The sequence below is a fragment of the Hypomesus nipponensis genome, chromosome 16, assembly GCF_054491055.1.
Source record: "Hypomesus nipponensis isolate SF chromosome 16, ASM5449105v1, whole genome shotgun sequence".
Taxonomy (NCBI): Eukaryota; Metazoa; Chordata; class Actinopteri; order Osmeriformes; family Osmeridae; genus Hypomesus; species Hypomesus nipponensis.
The window spans coordinates 11,804,221-11,825,518 of record NC_140376.1 but is presented as its reverse complement, the minus strand read 5'-3'; the positions used below and the strand labels follow the sequence as shown (position 1 = coordinate 11,825,518).

Sequence of the window (21,298 nt, the reverse complement as noted above, 5' to 3'; positions counted from 1 at the left end):
GGCCACCCAACAACTTCCTTCTGCCACCCCGAATGAAAATCTCTAGATCCGCCCCTGGTCTGGAGTGTAAGTGCCTATGTACCTGGCGTGTAGCCATGCTCAGATAACATTCCTCCAAAACAATATTCTATAAAGTCTCTGTGAAGTTACTGATTCCATGGCCCTGTAATCCTGTTGGTGCACGAGAAACGTCTTAGCACAACATATCGAGTACAATAAAGCCTTATATTACACAGTTTCTTGTATTTTGTAAACGGGTGAAAGTCCATCATACTTCTTTCACCGGGTTTCCTGGCCAAGTAATAAAACAGACATTTTCTCAGATGACCTTGAACGTTTGTCCAACTCCCTTGTTATTAATTGCCTTAAGCACAGCCAGCTACCAGTCAGGATAGCCTTATAGCTGTTTAAGTACGCATGTGCTGGGTGGGACATATCCACTAGTTCCATATTTGTGTTAAGTTTTGTTGTAAAGACCTGTGTAATTTAATTTGATGATAATGGTGTGAGGCAGGGGTGTCGCAAGACCCTTTTTACTGGGGCACATGCCTCAGTATAAATCTGCCGTACTCAAGTCGAATCAAAAGTTTGAGTTTTAACATTTTACTTTATTAGTCAGTGCATTCATTTAGATTGATATTACCAGACAAATGGAACCCAATCAACACTTGTAAAAACTACAGTTTAACTGAGAACACAAACGATGCATGACGCAGAATGCCATGTCCGCAAGCTCTTCTGTGCTCGCTATAATAGCCACTGCAGCGCCACACAGAAGTTCAGGTGTAGGCACGTCAATCAGAATTAAAGTAGGCTAAGAAAACATGACGAAACTAAAGAAAGTTTCTAAATAATAGGCCTACCGATCATCTCACATTATTGGCTCCTGTTGATGATCATTCCCAGTAAGCTACTTTTTACTGTTACTACTCACTCATCAGCAGTTCATCAAAGATAGTGGGAATGATTAGCAGCAAGATTGAATTTCTCAACAAAAGGAAATGTTGACCCGACCGATTTTTTTTCTCAGAGTTGTATGAATGTTAATAGTTTGTGTTAGCTAATGTTAAATGCCTAACTGTAAGTGTAAACTATGTGGTGCTTTAGTCAGAGCTACGTTGCTAGCTAACCATTGTTAAGGTGGCAAGGTTTTGAGCCATGCCCATGACGAGGCTCATCCGCCATTGAATGGCTGCACTAACGCGCACAAGCATTAACTATTGATATCCTTGCCAAAGCTGATACCAAACTTACTCCCTTGAAGTGTAGGAATAGTGGGTTAATTTTAGGAATCCTGTTAAATTTGCCTGAAAATGCCTAAACAGCATACCCAAAGTAAATTGAGTGCCCTTTTGAACCATTTGGAGTGCATGCATGTAATGGTCTCTTTTGAAAGCTGACACTCTGAAGTTATTTCCCTTGTTGTCAGGACCCCCGTCAATCCTACTGGTGTTGAGTAAAAGAAGCTTGAACACAAGGAAAGTGAACGTTTCTATTTCCGCCTATATTTTGTTTAAAAAAAACAGAGGCCTGAAGAGGCCTAAAGGTGGTAGGTATTAGCTGGAGGACATAATTGGACCACGGCTTGAAGCCTTACCCAATTCAAATCAAAAGTCAAACATAATACCACAATATATTCATATTTGAAGTACATCCAGGCGTTTTTTCAAAGGGCCTTTCGGATACTCCAGAATGACCCTTTGTAACTGAAATGATATACCAGACGGGGTTGGATCCAAGCGCAGAGCGCAGATTTATTAGAATGGTCGGACAGGCAAAGTTCGGTAGGCTACACGGCAGACAGGGCAATAGTCTACAGGAGATCCAAAAACTGAGTTAGAAAACTAAGGTCAGCAACAGTAGAGGTATTGTAACTGTTGCCACCATATTACTTTCATATTTTGTATTTTTTAGAATTGTATATTTTGTATTTGTGTGTAGCATTACTGTAACTTTATTGTAATAACAGAATACTTTTATTTTGGAGCCTTGGCAGGGCTGGTTTTGAGCACGAAACACAGAAGAAAGCTGATGTCCTTGCACACACGTTATGCTGGGGATACACTATACGATTTTTTTGATCTTATAAGATTTTCAAACTGTGAGAGACCACAAACATGAGGACAAAAAATCCTAGATTTAGCCGTTTTGCTCCTGCAGTGTGTGGTCACACTTAACACACCTCACAACAAGGGAACATCCGATAAAATCTGCGGAACCATCAAGATAATCGGGACATATGTTACCTCGGATTGTCGGAAGGGCCGAAATCGGACCGATTATCCTGTGGTGTGTACCCAGCATTAGTTAAGTAGTACATTGGTTGAGATAATTACATTACACAAGATATTAATGCCTTTAAAAGCTGAAAGGGACTGTAAAAGAAGATAAGATTTCCTTTTAGAGCATGCAGCCAACAAGGTATTTTGTCTGTTATGTACTATAACTTTGTGTTACTTTTGATGCTGTGTTTGCTAACCAACTAACGTCTTATGTGTTTTGATACCTGTACTACATAGTTTTCACGGTTTGATGTGGAGAAGAAGACTTCATTAAAAACCCGTAAAGGAAACCATTTGCTGTCTGACTGTGCTTGGGAGGGAGTCACAGTTAAAATTCGGACTGTTTGTCGACGCAAGTGGACGATGCAGCAGTCTCAAGACTATCTAACGGTGCGTTCACACCAGTGTTGCCAACTATTCTGTAAGGAAAGTAGATGTTAGCCCTCCCAAAAGTCGCCAGAAGTTGTTAGATGATGCCATCGCTAATTTGCATAATATGCAAATGAGCTGTGCATGCGCAATTGTTTCTAATATTTTGCTGCAAATACAAAGTTCTAGCGGGAAAGTAATGAAATAATGTGGCGAGTCATTGCCTGTGATCACCTCCAGGCTCCAGCAAAGGAGTTCAGCTGCCTTTGTCTTTTGGGTTGAATTTGTTTTCAACAAACATGGCTGCCACTGGAGAGCTGAAATGTGGAGATTCGAGTCTGTTTTAGAAGACATTGACAGCACATTCATTTTGAAAGAGGAACAGAGAAACGCGATCAAGGCATTTGTCGATCGAAAATATGTTTTTTACGTCCTTTCTACGGGATCCGTTAAAAGTTTAATGTATCAGCTAGTCCCGATGGTCTACGTTATGGTCATACTACGGTGCTCTGATTAGTTCTAGTTATATCCAATTGAGCAAAGAGGCTTTTTTTTCCTGGTTCGGTTGAAACACCCCATAATCACAGCCCAATAGAGCAGTATCAGACTCATATTCTGACTAGAATTATGAGTATGACATCGTCATATGATCTCCTCCTATGAGCGATAGTGCGTGAGAGACTGAAATAAAAATTATTGGCAAAGGAAGAACGAAGCAACAAGATCGTGGCTATGTGTGGATATAATTCATTGTTTGGAAAACTACTTGACATGGTTAGATACTTTGGACCTTTGGGAATGTAAGCAGATGAGGTTTTGATGGGTTGTGTGCAGTGTTGGGAGTAACACGTTACAATCAGTAGTTGGACTACTTTTGTTATGTAAAAAGTAACGTAACGCGTTAGTTATTTAATTGGATGAATCCATTACTAGTTCCTTGTTCAAAAAAAGAACACGTTACTCAATTTCCCTCCAATTTCCTACCTTATGTTGCTTTATCACGTTGTATTCTGTAGGCTGTCAAGTAGAAAGGGGTGACAAAAAAAAAAGATGGCAGCGCCTGTTCCCGTTGCTAGGCCTCTGCACGTAGGCGTAGCTCTAGCGTTTTTAGGGTGGAAGTATTCGCATTATTTTGAGCTAGTCATTGAAAATGACAGGAACATATCAGTAAAATACAAGTTGTGCTATGGGGAGGAGTACCTATCAACCGCTAGTAACACAACACCTAATCTTAAAAAACATCTGGAGGGTAAACACAGCGCCATGAAATTGGTGGCTAAAGAACAAAATATGCTTCTCTGTTACGGATGGGCGGCTGCACGGATACGGGCGGATAGACTGCGTTTATGGTTCTCCGTAGGCTGTGGGTGCTGAAAACAATTCATCGCCAGAAGAGTAGGTGGCTTTTTGTTTAGAGTAGGGTTTTTTGTTTAGATGTCGTCGAGTGTTTATTTACCTAGGTTACAGAGAACGGCAAATTTACAAATTAGCCGTTTCATTAATAAAATACGCACTCTCAGCAACTACACTGCCCATTTCTCGTCACATTTGTATTCAGATACTGATTTACATGTACTGTTTAGCTGAAATATGAATTGTAAAAACTTTACAAACAGTGGCGGTCAAAAGATTCTGTTCGTCCTGCTATCACGGCAACCTCGCCCCTGACGCAAGCGGTTCTTAATACTACTGACCAATCACAGCCAAGGGGGTCTCCGTAGCTCTCCGTAGCTATGACGGATAGTTAGAAAATTCAGAAGGTGCACGTCAAGCTCTCCGAGGCTCTCCGAGGACTGACAGAGAGCTCGTAGCGGGCGTTCCACGGAGACAAGGGCGTTCCCATGTGTCCGTTTTTTCGAAAAACGCAGAAGCATATATCGGCCTTAAGGATACACGCGCTGAAAACGATGGCCAGGTCGGGACTCATGCGAAACAGCAAAAGTTAGAGGTATTTTCATCATCATCTAAGGTTGTCAACCAAGGAGAGTTAAACAAACTCGTAGCTGGTTATGTGGTGGAAGAGATGCTTCCAATCTCAACAGTAGTCTCCTACTTCCAGAAAGATAATAAATAAAATCCCTACTGCCCGACAGAAAAACTTTTGCAAGCTCCCTCGACAATGCATACTCAGTGATGGAAACGGAACTGAAAAAGTATTCGTAAAATTGGAATACGTGTCTACTACAGAAGACCAATGGACAGCACATAACAAAAGTTACATGGGAATGACAACCGATTGGATCGATCCAGATACTATGCAGCGTGGGAAAGCTGCTATTGCATGCAAAAGAATAAGAGGGAGACACCTATGACATAATTGCTAGTGAAATTGAACAAATTCACTTATCCTTTAAATCCTAAAGTGACAGCCACGGTGACTGACAACGGCTCAAATTTAATTAAGGCATTTCAAATGTTCAAAGCGGATTCGGTAGCACAGGAAGAAAAGGGAGAAGATAATGAGATGGAGGAATCTGAAGTCAACTTTATAGATTTACATCAGCTGCTCGCCGATACAGACACAGAGACCGAAAACTCACAATTTACCCTCCGTCCACATCATAGGTGCGCCTCACACACTCTTAACTAAATATCCACCAACGATGTGGACAAGTGGTTGACAGCAAACGTGGATTCAAAAGCTATATATAAAAGCGCTGTTGCAAAGTGCTCAGCCCTCTGGACCAAGGCCAGCCGCTCAACAGAGGCATCCGATTGTGTAGAGGAGGTCAGCTGTCATAAATTACTGGTCCCCACGTCTACGAGATGGAACTCGTTCTGTGATGCCCTGGCTAGGGTTACTGATATCCCCATCACAGGCTTAAACAGTCTCTGCGCCCGACTGAACATAAAGTGCATAACAGAGCGCAAATATACTTTTCTCAAAGAGTATTGCATGGTACTAAAACCGCTCTCTATGGCGTTGGACATCCTTCAGGGAGAGGACAATTGTTTCTATGGCACTCTTAACCCAACGCTGGAGATTCTGATGGATAAAACCATGGCACTGAAAGAAGAGCTCTCCCATATGACAACTGGCCTTCCAGATAGGATTGTCCAGGTATGTAGGCCTGTATGCCATTTTACACTGGGTTTAATTTTGTGTCTTCCTCTTATTTAATATATAAATAAGCATAAAAAATACAACTCCAGTCTGCCAGAGCGGCTTCGAGGTCATCCGTCATCATTCTGCTGGACCTTTCTGTGGCGTTTGATACGGTTAACCACCAGATCCTGCTCTCCAGACTTTCTGAGATGGGCATCACTGGCACTGCACTCCAGTGGATCTCATCCTACCTGTCAGGAAGATCCTACCAGGTCTCCTGGGGAGGCAAACTGTCAGACCCTCGCCAGCTCTCCACGGGTGTCCCACAGGGCTCCGTCCTTGGACCCCTCCTCTTCTCTCTGTACACCACCTCACTCGGACCAATCATTACCTCCCATGGCTTCACCTACCACTGCTACGCTGACGACACCCAGCTGTACCTGTCGTTCCCCCCGACCGATCCGGGGATCTCAGCTAGGATTGAGGCCTGCCTCGCAAACATCTCCGCCTGGATGACCAAGCACCACCTCCAGCTGAACCTTGCCAAAACTTCTCATCATCCCGGCTAAACCCTCCATCTCCCACGACCCCTCAATCACCCTGGGATCTGCGACAGTGACCCCTTCATCCTCGGCCAGGAACCTTGGAGTTACCACGGATGACGAGTTCTCCCTCACGGCCCACATTGCTGCGGTCTCCCGGTCGTGTAGATTCACCCTCTACAACATCCGGAAGATCAGGAGATACCTGTCTGAGCACTCCACCCAGCTGCTTGTCCAAGCACTTGTCCTCTCCAAGTTGGACTACTGCAACTCGCTGCTCGCCGGTCTCCCAGCATGCGCAACCTGCCCTCTTCAGAGGATTCAGAACGCGGCGGCCCGCCTGGTCTACAACCTACCTAGGCGCTCCCACGTTACCCCGCTCCTCATCTCCCTCCATTGGCTACCCATAACGGCCCGCATCAGATTCATGACCCTGGTACTGACCTTCCGTGCAGTGAACGGGACTGCACCCGACTACATCAAGTCTCTCCTGCAGCCTTACACCCCCACCCGCCACCTACGGTCTTCTTCAGACAACCGCCTGGTGGTCCCACTGCTCAAGACCGCCTGGTCCCAACACAAGCTCTTCTCCTGCCTGGCCCCCCAATGGTGGAATCCACTCCCCACCTCCATCAGACACAGACTGTCTCTCCACCTTCAAGAGAAAGCTCAAGACGCACTCGTTTCAGGAGTACAACGGTACTTAGGAATGGTTTGCTCAACCCAATGCTAGTTTCCTCAAGGATCTGAATGACTTGCTTAGATTGTTGCTCTTGTTGGTTAGTGGTAGCTGATTTAAACTGTTGTATTCTATTTTAGTTAATCCTATTTTTATTGCTTTCCTACAGGTACACTTGCACTTAGAGATTCCTGTTGTTTAATTGTAACTTGCTTAACTACATGCTCTTATGGTTTCTTCCCTTTAGCACTTATTTTTGGGTTGTTCACAATATGTACTTCTTGTTTTAGGCTACCCGCAATGCTATTGGGCTATCTTGTTGTTATTATCAGTGACCTGTGCACTTTGTAAAGCTCTCTCTTGGAAGTCGCTTTGGATAAAAGCGTCTGCTAAATGAATAAATGTAAATGTAAAAAAAGTTTTGTTACACTACACTGGTTGTGTGCATACTTGGAACATTCCGAAGTAATGGAAGGTAAGTAGTAACTTCTTTTCTCTGGCTTTGTTGGTACTATACGGTCATTGGATAAATGCTGCGATTATGTCCTGCCCTGGATGCTTAGCGTCTCTGGGGGTGAATGGAGGAGTGGGCTGGCCTGGACGCTGGGCTTCCGCGTGATGATTGGAGGGTTTGTCGAAAGACTGCATCTCCTTTTGATTGACAGCAATTTTGTACTATACAAAGTCGCCGAAGCTATTCAAGCTCAGTCGCATCGCTGATTTCGTAACTGTAGTTAAAAGACAAACTGCTGCAACCTAATTCTTGGTATTTTCTTGGCGAATCATACATTTAATACAATTATACACCACATTGCTTGTTTCAGTTTAACGTAATTCCCACATTTACTTTGAGTTAAATCTGTTTTCGTTAGATTGTTTATTCATTTATTCATACAGTAGGCTAGGCTAGTGTCGTAGGGAAGAACTAGCCAGTGAACTAGCAAAATAAATGGAAAGTAACGTAGGCCGAAAATGAGCTTCCCCTATTTGCAAGACCAGCAGCCGCCACTGGATTGTACAGTGCCTTGTGTGAATACTTCTTGCACACAGCACGCTTGGAAGAAAAATCAGTGATGGGGGGCCTGTGCCCCAGTAGAGCTTTGTCTAGCAACGCCCCGGGTGTGAGGGAGGATAGAAAGTATGACAGTTCACACTACACAGAGGATGCATTTTTTATGTTTTGCTTGAAGTCATTCTGGACCTTGGCAATAGAATCCTTTTGGTCATATCTTTAGTTTGGTTGATCATTCATTTTGTAAACATTATTAATTGAAATAAATACAGTAACATTGACAATTAAACTAAGATCTCAGTAAAGAGCTCATATATGCAGGAGTGTTCATAGAAATATCATGAGTCATGTTCCCTGTCAATCAACCTCAGCAAGGTCTTAAAAAAAAAACACATGCCATTTAAATATTTAATTATCATAACATCACAGTCTCAACTGAAAAGTACACAATGTGGTGTAATACGGTTGACAGCAATACTTTTCCCCTAGAATTTCTCCCAATTCATGAACCCTCCACTGAGGTTCTCGGTTCGCTGTGGGAGGTTGGAGAGCATAGGGAGAATGCCTTTGTGGTTCCCTTGAAGCTGAGTACTATCCAATACCCTACCTGCATGGGGTTGACTCTAACAATAGAAACTGCATTAGTGAGTGAACTATGAGCCAGTTCCCTTCAGTGATCCTCTATACTCCCTATACTGCAAATGTACGGTGCGTTAAAAAGAATCCATCAAGTCTATGCATTAGTACAGTAAAGAATGCATAACAGTATTAGTCATCTATTCTCAGACTATAATTTACTTTCATGCATGTATGTTGTGAAGACCTAGGAAGACATTTAGGTCCTATTAATGAACATTTTTGTCATTTATGATCACAGACGCAGACTTCCATGATAACACTGACAGTACTACAAAATCTAATGTTTCACACAATACTAACCAAGGTTATGTTTTACATAACCTTAAATAATTACAAGCTGAAATAAATACAAAATATAACATTTATAAATACCACGCTTTTAGTATATTTTAACACTTATTTTAACAAGTCTAAATGGACATTAGGGAACAGATGAGGCATTTGGGATAATACAATAGAAAAAGTACGTTTTGAAAAGGACATTAACAAACAAATACAGCTGAGTCTAATTCTACAGGTTCCTCTTGTGGCAAATCCCCAGGGTGTCTTTTTAACTTTATTGAAGTTTTCAAGTTTAATACAGTGTGAACAGTGCAGATGGCCTGCAGATAAGAGTGTGGTATAATATACTCTTTGCTGCTGCAGAAGTCAATGGCTTCCACTGGGAAGCGAACGTAGCAGCTACTGAGTCAGCGTTGTGATCCAGTCTCATGCTTCCTTATGTGCTTGAAGACAGGTAAATGAAATGTAAAGCAGCATGCAACCCCCAAGGGAAGTACGATTTGAGTTAAAAGATCGGCTTTGTATACTAGTGAGAGGTTGGATTTTCCAGTTGTCAGTGACCAATTCTTAGATGACAATACACTGTAGTACTCGTTAAGGTCATAGGAAAACGTTTTTCTTGTTACTGCGGTAAGGCATCTGAAGTCTAAGATATTCTGGGCACGTTTATAACTTTCCTTCAACATTTACAACTTCCTGTTTTATAAATGGCAGTGTGCACGTTGATTTCTCCACATGGCTTTAAGATTTTATTACTTGCACAACCCAATATCCTTTGAAAATATATCTTCTTCCTGTGTGATGTTATTAATGAATTGCACGTCTCCTCTTCAAATGTGAGGATACATTAATTAGAAATGTTTTGTCAAATGTCAAAGTTAATTTGGAATTGAGCTAGTTGTTTGGGAATAGAGAGGTGAACTATTATCTTACATCATTATTTTTACCATGTGCCTCTTTCCAAATGTTGCTTCCATCTACAGTGAAGGGTCATATTTCCTTGTTCTTGACAAGCCATGAAGTCTCACTCCCTTCACTGTAGTTGTTGGGATCTTACACTGCATTCTTCATGTCAGTGTTAACAAATATGCCACGAATTAACGATTAAAACCCTACAGATGGGCCAGCTTGTTAAAATGCTTAAGCAGGCAAATGAAGACCTCATCCATGACTACATATAGAACATGGTATAAAGTGGTTCTGACATTTTGCCATTACACATTAATTGAAAATTGAATTAAATAAAATGTATGTTTTTTATTGTTCCGTGTCAAATTGTTGTTTCAGTACTACATGAGCATTAGCCCTACCCATACCCATGATGTTCAGGCCCTACCCTACAGTGCTGAATGTCCCCTGTCAAATTTGAGTCATATCTGGATTTCCTGGAGTCCCATAAGATATAACCACCAACATTCCATTCTGCAGCAATAGTGTGTATAACTTCAATCTGCACACAAAAGGGTGTATATATATATATATTCAAACAGACACTATCCTTTCAGTCACATGCTTTATCATTAGGCTAGCACAGAATCCCAGAATAAGATGAGCTGCAATTGAGATTTCATAGCCTACATTGAGTGTCATAATATTGCAGCTAATTATGAAGCAGAGGAGAAGCAAACTAAAAATGACATTCACCGAGGTAAGGAGAATGACAGAAATTTATTTTGGCATTTTTGAAAACGATACTGTAAGCATGCCTCGTACCCTCATTACCCAGCCTTAACGCCATGCATATATTGTCACAGCCAAGTCAGGCTTGGATTGTGTGGTAAAATATTGATAATTGTATCTCCTGGTTTTCCTCACTTGAAAACACCAGTTAACTATCACAACCCAGACAAAGATTGTTTTGAAACAAACCTTAATCTGATGAAAGTTACACAGACATGAAAGATATGTAGATTGCCATTTATTTATGGACAGGTACATTTCTGTTTACATCTAAAATAGACATTGCCCAACATCCTTGTTTCCTTTTTGTTCTGACCAGCTATTGACACAGAGGCAAGAAAAACTTCTGTATCCTCATTTTCTTATTTTCATCTCTTCCTTGTTTCTATTGTTTTATTCCTGGTAAGATGTGCAATACCACAGAAATTGATGAAAGAAAAAGACAAACCGGAAGATTTATTTATGGATACCAGGGGCTCATCTTTCTCTGACCAAGGATTGGCTCTGGGCACTGGCCACCAGTGAATTTATGTCACATACTGTAAAGTGACATATTTTCACATATACCCCCATTATAGACTATGTTGTGTGAGTGTGTTGGTTGCAGTAGGCAGCCCCGTATGTAGTTGTACAGACTGACCTTTCATCCCTGCTGGTGACATGCCATTAACTACTACACATGCTTCTCTCTGCACCTACCATCCCTAGTCAGCGCAGGCAATACATTTTGTTTGTCTTTTCAAAGGCAGCACTGCTCCTATACTGTACTACCCCAGGCTACTGTAGCTGAGCCCCTCTGCTCCACTGAGTTACAGTATGTTAATGGTGCATACAGATGTCCTTCAAAGAAAAGAGATTATTTTGTAGTCATGTCACATTGTAGGACTCTCATTTCTTACTAACTGACAGTTGCGATTAGTTGTAAAATGACGTGCCGCTCCCTCCACTTCAAGCAAAGGGCTCGACAGAATACCGTCACCCACGCGTGTCTGGAATAACCCCTCTCTATAATGTAAACATGCCACAATTCCAAAAAACTATCTTATAGAGACGGTAGTAGTGTCAAACATTAGAGCCAAGATGGAGATGGTTATCTTTTAGTTTCTTCACCTTTTTCCCCCCAACACTTATGTGAATACCGCCAGTCTCCGGCTCTCTTACCATGTCAGGAAAGGGACAGAAACTCATCTGACACCGAGCAGCAATTTAACGCTAAAGTGTAATAAGGGCTTTGAAGAGAGACAGTTCTCTCCAAAATGGCGTCCCATCTGAATTCAATGTTTTGGAGGGTATTGTTATGGGTTGTTGGGGTGCCAGAGCGACTACTCCTGTGAGAAGCTCTAGAATATTAGCCTGTCCTTGGTCATGATGGAACCAATATTTGATGTGAGTATGTTTCATGCTAGACCTGAGATGTGTTGTTGCTGAATAACGAGAATGGAGCCCCTTGACTCCAACTGCCAATGCCATCCCTCTGAGTGTTTGGGCTCTCAGATTCTCAAGGAGAGCAAAAATTCTTGCATTGCAGACACCAGTCTACTCAAACCATGTGGCTTGGTACTGGATACATTCTGGCTCCAACAGAGTTCTAAATCTCCTTTAAACATTTTATGACCTCTGCGTCAGAGTTTCAACCTTGATCCTCTGAGAAAGTTTTAATCAACAGCCTGTAAAGTTAAATAAGGAAACATGTAACTAGTTATAACACTGAATAACCTCAAACTTGACAGTTGTAGATGTTTCAATAATACAAACACTTTTGTATTATTTGACTGTATACAAAATGTCCTGTAATGCTATTAGAATCTACACTAAAAGGTATGAATATTGTACCATATATGAGAAGATTTGAGTGGCCATAAGATGCAAGATTTGAGTGGCCATAATTAATGTTGCCAGCTGTACTTTGTTCAACAATTCACAATAGTGTACATTAAAATAAATTCTTTACCTACAGTTCTGTGTGGTTCACAAATTTGAAAAACAGTAGTGGCAACCTGCAGCATAAAAATGCTAGGTATTTTTGGAAATATGCACAATAAAAGACAGATTGAAAAATAAAATCTTATTTTATATTCAAGGGTGAAACACTCATTTTAAGATTAGAAACAAGTGTGTACCGTATGAAAAATAAATGGTACCTACTATCTTTTAATTAATTGTTCACGTTTTATAGTGGCACAAAAGCCAGCAACAGAGAAGGGTCAATGTCAGAAAACAAATTAATTAAATTCTTGTATCATAAGGGTAGGAGATTCTTGAGGATTTTGTAAAACACATTTAGAGGACAGAGGAGGAACTTATCGAAAAAAATGACAAATATTTATTTTTTGTGGGCAAAAATAAATAAATGTGGTTTGTTTTCTGTCTCCATGTATATGTATATGGTTTCTGAGTTTTGTATTTTTCATTTCTGTGTTTTTTTGGCTGATAGAGCTGCATGCAAAGTTGGCTATCTGGATAAGATCTTCCATCCAAAGCACACCATTATCAAACAATATATATCAGTGTACTCTGCTGTCTCCAAAGCAGCACAATACAGAATTCTAATATGGTGAGTATAGCACAGTGGTTGCAGGTTTAAATCCCCCTGTAAGTTGCTTTGGATAAAAACATCTGATACATGAATGATTAATACATTAGTTTAATTAATGTAAGTCCCCGTTTAATCAGATGCAGGTACACCTTTATTCTATTGTTATGATTGCTTTTGCCTGAGGTATCATCACTGTGCACATGCACAGAGTGCATGCTTGTATGTTTGTCATTCTGCTTTTTTCCCCTCTGAAACATTCCTGGGTGCTGTTGTTTAATCACTATACATGTTTTGTGTGTCACAGCTCTACAGCAGGAGCTGTGTGAGATGGAGGGGCTGGATGGGGTGTCTCCCCCCAAACCAAGCTGTCTCCTGACAACCAACCCCTATTCCACTGTAGAGTGCTCATATTGATCTGCACATGGGTTACACAAATAAATAACTTGACAGGCCATTCAGGTACAGACTTCTGACAATATATTGTATGTGTGTGTGTTTATGTGAGTGGGTGGTGGGGGTGTTTGTGTATGTGTGTGTGCGTGTATTGTAGGGTGTTGCTGCAGAGCAGCAGGGGAACAGAGAGTCAGTAAAATTTCTGCATTGTTGATCCAGAATGACATTGATAGACAGGGGCTGAAGGAAAGCTGATAGCCATGTTTGGCATGCTGGTTTAAAGGACGGACGTGACTGGCGATCCAAAGTCCGTCAAGCATGACTTCAGCGGGCTATCGCCCCAAGAGGTCGCACCACGCAGAGGAGGTGAGGAAGAAACTTTCACATACAACTTGCTTGACTTTCCAGCTTTCATATCTTTTCATTTGTGCTTCCCTTTGCAGAGGTGTTTTTTAATAATTTTTCCTATGGTAATAAATGTTGTCTTGTTTTTTGTGTCCTCTGTCATTTTTCCTCTCTCTGGTCAGTAAAATGTTTTTGACCGTGGTCAGTTGACAGTGTTAACAACATGTTTGTGTTTGAAGCCAGTAGAGATGTCAGAGAGAAAGATGATCGCGTCATCTAGCCTTGACTGACACACTTCCCTCTCTAAGACTACAATTACTGCCTTACCTGTGGTATGACTCCCAGGCAGACCCATAGACCAGGGCCTCCAAAACACTTAGCAGTTGCTGTAATTGACTGAACCTGCAATTGGACCAATTACCCTTTTCTAAGTCATTCTTACTTATTTTTCAGGAACAAAAGAACAACAACCATTGCACCCATTATACGTTTTAATGGTAGCTATTATAACCCACATGAGGTCACTATTATAGGCAGTTGAATGTTCAGTCAGAACTCAAAAGTTGTCTTTATTTCTGAACTCTCACGCATTTATTTTATACTTGCATAATTAAGCCCTGGGTTTCTGTTGGTTTGCTGTAAAGAGCAGTTAGGATTGTGTTGAAAAACAATATTGAATGCTGAAGGGCTGTGGTATGAAATGCTCCTTGACATTCTTTTAGTAGAGCTGTAGAACTGTATCACGGCAGCTGTTGTGTTCAGGAAAAACAAAGTAAGTCCAGGTAAAATAAGAGCACAAATCCCAGATAAATTAAATACCTTAAAATGATACTGGAGGCTATTTCAGCTTTGAGTGTGCTGTGTTTTGCCAATGAGTTAGCCTTGATAAACTACTCTTTTCCTACTCTATTGCTTCATGGTGTCCACAGTTGCAGCAAGATGCTGCAGGAGATGAGGATGTTGAGTTGCCAGAATTGAGCCAAAGTCAATTGCATATTACCAACAAAAGAATAGCAATGAATGTTGAATTTTAACCATAAAGAGGGCCACTGAGAATGATTTGTGTTTGTAAGTAATGTGACTTGCGGTGAATATGTGCCTGTATGCGTGTGGTTTTGTGATTTTTTCCCTCAGTTGCTAATTGTCTTTTCTTTGAGTGTTAAATGCCATTGGTGGAGTTCAACTGAATAACTATTAGAATGTCAATACAAAACATGCACCTGTCCAAACAAAACAACCAATGGCAGCTACACAGAGTTTGTAAACTGGGCAAAGTATTTAATCACACAGGCGGGATTCCAGCAACCTTAAGAACAAGACAAGTGTTGCATGAAATTAATTGTATTTTTTCTCCCTTGTTACTGCCGATAGTTGCTGAGAAATAATTAATTCAAGAACAAATGTCCCCAAAGGCTGAAATTAATGATAAACTTATTAGACATGATGGTACCCATGAGGTCAGAGAACTCATCCCGGTGCCTGCGCTCCTGGTGGTGTTACTTACCCAGCTGTCAGTTCACATGAGTCCAAAACTACAGTTATAGAAAGTGTGTAAGTGTGTGTGCATATGTGTGTGTAGAAATACTGTAAGAATTAACATGTCCTGTACAGTAAGTTCAGTCCATCAGATTGTCAGCGCTGAAAAATTAGGGATGATTCTGTGACCTAATTTCCACAAACCATTTGAACACAACAGATGCTCACATGCCATTTACAATTTAGTTAAAACACCCCCCTGAGCACAGTCACCCATCGAAGCCACACTAAACAGCTCAGGGAGCTCTGAAGAGAGATGGATGGAAAGAGAGAGGAGAGGGCGAAGAGAGAGAGACATAAAAAGAGAGCTCCTAAACTAGTCAGAATTCAGTTGGCGTTTGTTCAACACATAAGGAAGAACTCATGCTTAGCCTCGTTGCCCCAGTTCCACTCTAGTTTTATATCTCCGGTAGTTAATACTACTCCATCCTCTACTTTGGCTTTCTTTTTATTCCCCAGGGACATGGGCTGACGTCAGGGGGTATAGAAGATGGGTGTAAACACATGGAAACACTTTATGTGCAGTATTTTTTACCCTCTTCATATTGGAAAGTCAAGTTTATTTCTATAGCACATGTTACACACAATAGTAATTGAAAGTGCTTTACAGAGGCACTTAAAACAACTACAAAAACACATTGGACAATATATATATTTTTAAAATATATATATATATATTTAAATGAACATGAGAGAAGCATAAACAAGTGGTGAAAGTTAAGTACAATGCTTTGTTAGTAACAGACATGGGAGAACGGGTTACTATATGATTATTTCTGGGAGCTGGTTCCAGCAGTGGGTGGCATAGTAGCTAAAAGCTGCTTCAACCTGTTTAAACCTAGTTAGCAGTTTTACTTTATGGAGCCAAATTAGGGTCAACAATAATTTGCAATCGCAGAAAAGGATTCGTGATTAGCAAAACGATTAGCAGGAGCAGAAAATGATTTGCAAGAGCAGAAAACGATTTGCAGGAGCAGAAATTGTTTTGCATCTGTAAAAAAGTGTTGTATTATGCGAATTATTTTTTAACAAACACTTTTTTTATGGATGCAAAACTTTTTCTGCTCCTACTGTTCTGCTCCTGCAAATCTTTTTCTGCTCCTGCAAATCTTGTTCTGCTCCTGCTAATTGTTTTCTGCTCCTGATAATCGTGTTCTGCGACTGCAAATCTTTTGCCATGTCAAAATCGGGTAAAAAAGGTGTCCTAACAGCACGTTGCTTGTTGAGTAGCCAATCAGAATGCTGCTCACCGACCACAGCAGATATGGACACACAAAGGTTGACTTTGAGATTTTTTTCACACTAAAGGTCCCGTCACACCATAACGTTCTTGTCAACGTTCTCTGAAAGTTCTAATCGTTCAATTTCGAGCGTTCTGGGGCGAGGTGGACACATCTGGCGTATGACTAACATGTGACTAAGGCATGACTAGTGTGGGACTGACGCATGAGGAGCGTGTAACAGCGACCAAGTAAGAGACCCCTGAAAACTATTAGCGTGTCGCAACTGGGTCGCAACGACGTGTGACGAAAGCAAATAATGAAAACAAAGCAAACGATGAATAACAACCAAGTAATGCTAAGGTAACTACTGACTAACGATAGCCCAACGCGTGGAACGTTTGACTAACGTTGCACGCGTTTGGCAAACGTTTTTCAGCGTTTAAAATTAAATGTTGAAGAATGCTGGTCTCCATGAGAACTTTTGAGCTCATGTTCAAAACAACCAAGTTTTCAGTTTCAGTTCAAAGTGTTGTCTATATCTGCAATGCTATGGTAATATCAAGCCAAATAGAACATAGACCATGAAATCTACCTCCTGGGGGAAGTGTATGTGAGCAGAGAGTGAGGTTATCAGTCATTTCAGTTGAACAAATGAACTCCAAATAGTCCAGATCCATGGGCTGTCGTTGAGAGGGCTGCTCCAATCTCGACTGCAGTCGGTTGAGAAGATGACTTTCCATCTGACAAAGTTGTAAAGAAAATACATACATTAAATTTTACCATGAACAATTTTTGTATAATAGCCTAGCCTACATGCTCCGCAAATAAACTCTTAAAAGCTCTCTGTTAGGGCTGTCCCCGACAAAGATTTTCTTTGGTCGACCAAAACTCGACTAGCATTTCTGAAAATCGACTAATCGAAATTTGAAACTTTTTTTTTACTGTAACTGTCACAATGTTTTTCATGAAACCATTTTGCATTATGTTTTACCTAACCGTTTTAAATGATAATATGAAAGAAATACATACGTAAGAAGGGAGATTGACAACTCGACAAACATAAATGTACAAACCTTTTCCCGTCTGACTCAATGTAGCTGCTGGACATTCCAGATTCAGCCGCTATAAAATAAGCTATGACTAATAATAAGCCTCATGTCACCAGTCCTGTTGTTACCGAATGTCAATGTAATACAAAATGCCTGATTGGTTATTATTTATTATCTATTACAATATATTACAAATTAAAAATATTGTTTGTTTAACATGCAAATCAGCGTGCTATTCACTGCCTGAAAAAGTGCAGCATGCAAACTTACGTAGAAGCCAAGTGGGGAACAGTGCAACAGGGAAAGATTGTGTTGTCTTGGCCGGACTCGGAGAAGATAATGTCATTCGATTTGGATGTGATTCTTATAATAGGCATATTCATTTTCCAACCAAGCGCGTGTTAGCATGAGCGAAGTAGGCCAACTTATGGTTTTCAGGTGGTAGGCTACATCATATTCATCGAATTGTAGCGTTTTCATAAATGTTTCCTTTTGTTAATGTCGTTGTGTTGTGTGTTAATGTTGTTGTGTTTAACTTTTGTTTGCTTCGCTAATGTTGCTGTGGTGTGCACCCGTGGGCCCCCGTAGTTCAGGGCATGAACAGGCACAATTCAGTGGGTTTTGTAATTTATTTCGCCCCTGCAAAAGACAATGGAACAACAAAGTGCCTTTTTCTTTTCTTTGGCACCACAGTTTCCCTCGGCATTACAACAATTTACAATTTACTAGTAACCATACACATTCTTAAAATACATACAAAGTACATAACATAATTTATTGAATGCACACTACTAGCCAAGAGCTATAACATTTATCAAATGATTCAACACGAAAAACTATATCCAGAAGGGATAACAGTGCCACCTAGAGGGCCAATTAGAAAAGTGTGCATAGGTGAGCGATAAGGCTACACGAGTAGGAGTGTACACAGCGATATCTGGACTTATATACAACAAAGGATAGCGCAAACATAGCTCTCTAGATAACACAATCTGTAAGTGATGCATTAAAAATGATAACAAAGCGGATCAGTTTCAGATTAAATTATAACATGATAAAATGAGAGTACAAGTAGTGACTGCCCTGATACCTACAGTCGGTGCCACTTGTAAAATGTAAAATTTGCTGTCCAATGTTAAACCAGTAATTAGGGTTCCTCCGTCAGGAGGACCCTATTGTAATTGTTGGTATTATTAGGGTTCCTCCGTCAGGAGGACCCTATTGTAATTGTTGGTGTTCTTATTTTTATTAGGGTTCCTCCGTCAGGAGGACCCTATTGTAATTGTTGGTATTATTATTATTATTATTGGGGTGTGCTTGCCTTTGGCGAGCACAAACCATTGTTATCTCACATATATATTTATTATTATTTATTGTTTATTTTCGCGACCCTAAGGCTCAGTCAATATTTGGACTACATAGACAATGTTGATGTCAAAAGGTTTGTCTTGGTCGCGATTGCGTTGGTTCTATTGTGATTTATGTTCCGTTGCACGGTTTAGGTTTTTATTAAGTTTTTGTGGCAAAAGTGAAGCTAAGGGTGGCTAACTTGCTAGCCACAGTCACTGACGCTACTGACGTCACAAAATATCGCGTGACTACCTCTAGCAGAACATTAGTTTAGCAGCTCGTTCTTCTGGGAGATAGCTCGGCTAACTGCTTTACTGCAAGGGAGCTGCAGAAACGCCACAAGCAAAGAGGCCAGGGTGATAACTATTTACCCATTTTACTTTGTGATATGAAACACAATTGTGAAGTGTAATGTACAATATAAGCTGATATAAGGAAGTAGTTACATCTACTTTCCGAAACAATAGTCTACTATTTCACTGAAGCATTAGCATCATGACATTAGCCTCTGTTGCTCGGGCAACACATACTACAGCGGTCTATGATGCATCTGTTTTCAATCGTTAAAATAAACATTCCTCACAAATACATTTTCGTTGTAGGATTTATTTTGACATTAGATTACAAGTAAACGATTTGTTGGTGAAATTAAAATTACCTGTGGTTTCAAACCAGTGTAGCTCACTGCAACGCTGTACTGTAGCCTACAGTAGTCTAGTAGCTAAAAAAACATCACAGCTGTTTACAGTAAGTCAAACGGCGGCACATGTTAGTGACTACTAACCTGAACTCCATTGCCACTGCCTAAACTTCAATCTGTTCATGAAAATAATTCATTTCAGCCTAGACCGTACAACGGAAGTAAAGTTGAAATCGAATTCAACCAACGCAATCGCTACCAAGACTAGTAGTAGTTGTAGCCTACAATTTACCGGGGCAGCTTCTCCACACAGCAGGGCTATATCGCATTTTGCCTTGTCACTGACAATGATCGCTACCACTGACATTCTTATGAATGAGTGATTTTCCCCTAAATGCTGATCACCATTCCCTCTTGCAGGGGAAATGAGAAGACAACTATTTCATTCTACTCTTCACTCTTAGTATTTTGAGTTGTAAATGAGCAGAAAAAAATATGCTTTTAAATCTATGTAATCTTTATTAATAATAAGTAGGCTATGCAATTTATAATAAAATATACAGAAATTTTATTTAAATACGGACCCCTGCAACCAACGCAAGTAAGCAAGCACACCCTACAATTTCCCCAGAAATTGTACCCTCTCTAGTTATTCTTGTAATTTATCTCATGAACACATTGGTAAAAAGTTTTGAAATTTGGCATATTGATACGACATGCCACAACTACGGCCCAAACACAGACTGGCCCACATCAGACCATAGGGGGCACCACAGGCGACGCCCAAATGTCCACTTTTCAGAGTGGTTGCATTTCCCCCCCATTGCTCCAATTCTTCTGAAACTTGGTGTGCATGCCTCATTTTTGGTGACATCACTCTGACGTACCGTACACAATTTCACCTTAGTATGTCAAAATAGGACTGAATTACATCTGTTTGAACTTGGACCAAATCTGACAATGCTCACCATTGGAGAAACAGCTTTTTTTTGTACAGTAACTGAACATACCAACACTCAACACTGAGAATAGCTCAAAGAGCTGCAACGGTAACCTGCATAGTATAAGGTCGTAGGTTCGAATCCAGCCACATTGAGTCTGTCTTAAATTTGAATATATGTTTAGTTAAACAGGATGACATTGTTCTGAAGTACCATGCGCAATTTCACCTTGATATGTCAAAAGATCATTGAATTACAGCTGTTTAAACTTTGGCCGAATCCAACAAGCCATGCTACAGGAGATAGGTTTTTTTTTTTTTTACAGAAACTGACCAGAATTCCTTAGCCTTCAGGGTAGCTCAATGGGTTGAAATGTTGTCCTGCAAAATGCAAGGTCACAGGTTCGAATCCAGACACAAGCTTTTGGCCTGTCATAATTTTGATTACTTGTTTAGTTAAACAGGCAGACATCATTTTGAAATACCATGCACAATTTCATGCAATTTAACCTTGAAATGTCAACCGTTTCTTAACCTTTGTCCCAAAGCTGACAAAAAACAAATACTCATATCACGCAGTTGAAGCACTGCTAGATAATCAGCGTCAGATCCCTTGGGTACCCAGCATGCAGTGCGGCATGTCCAAAAACGCAAAGACTTGTGGAAAATAGTTTGGTTACAACAGCCTTGCAAGGGATTTCAGTTGTTTTGTTCGTTCAATTAGATGTTTGTAATGTTATTGTTGGTTAGTTAAT

At 40.6% G+C, this 21,298-nt stretch overlaps 1 pseudogene; it reads left to right on the top strand.

Moving 5' to 3' along the window:
• Positions 1 to 4,384: 4,384 nt before the first annotated feature.
• Positions 4,385 to 14,839, top strand: LOC146254895 (uncharacterized; annotated as a pseudogene).
• Positions 14,840 to 21,298: the final 6,459 nt, after the last annotated feature.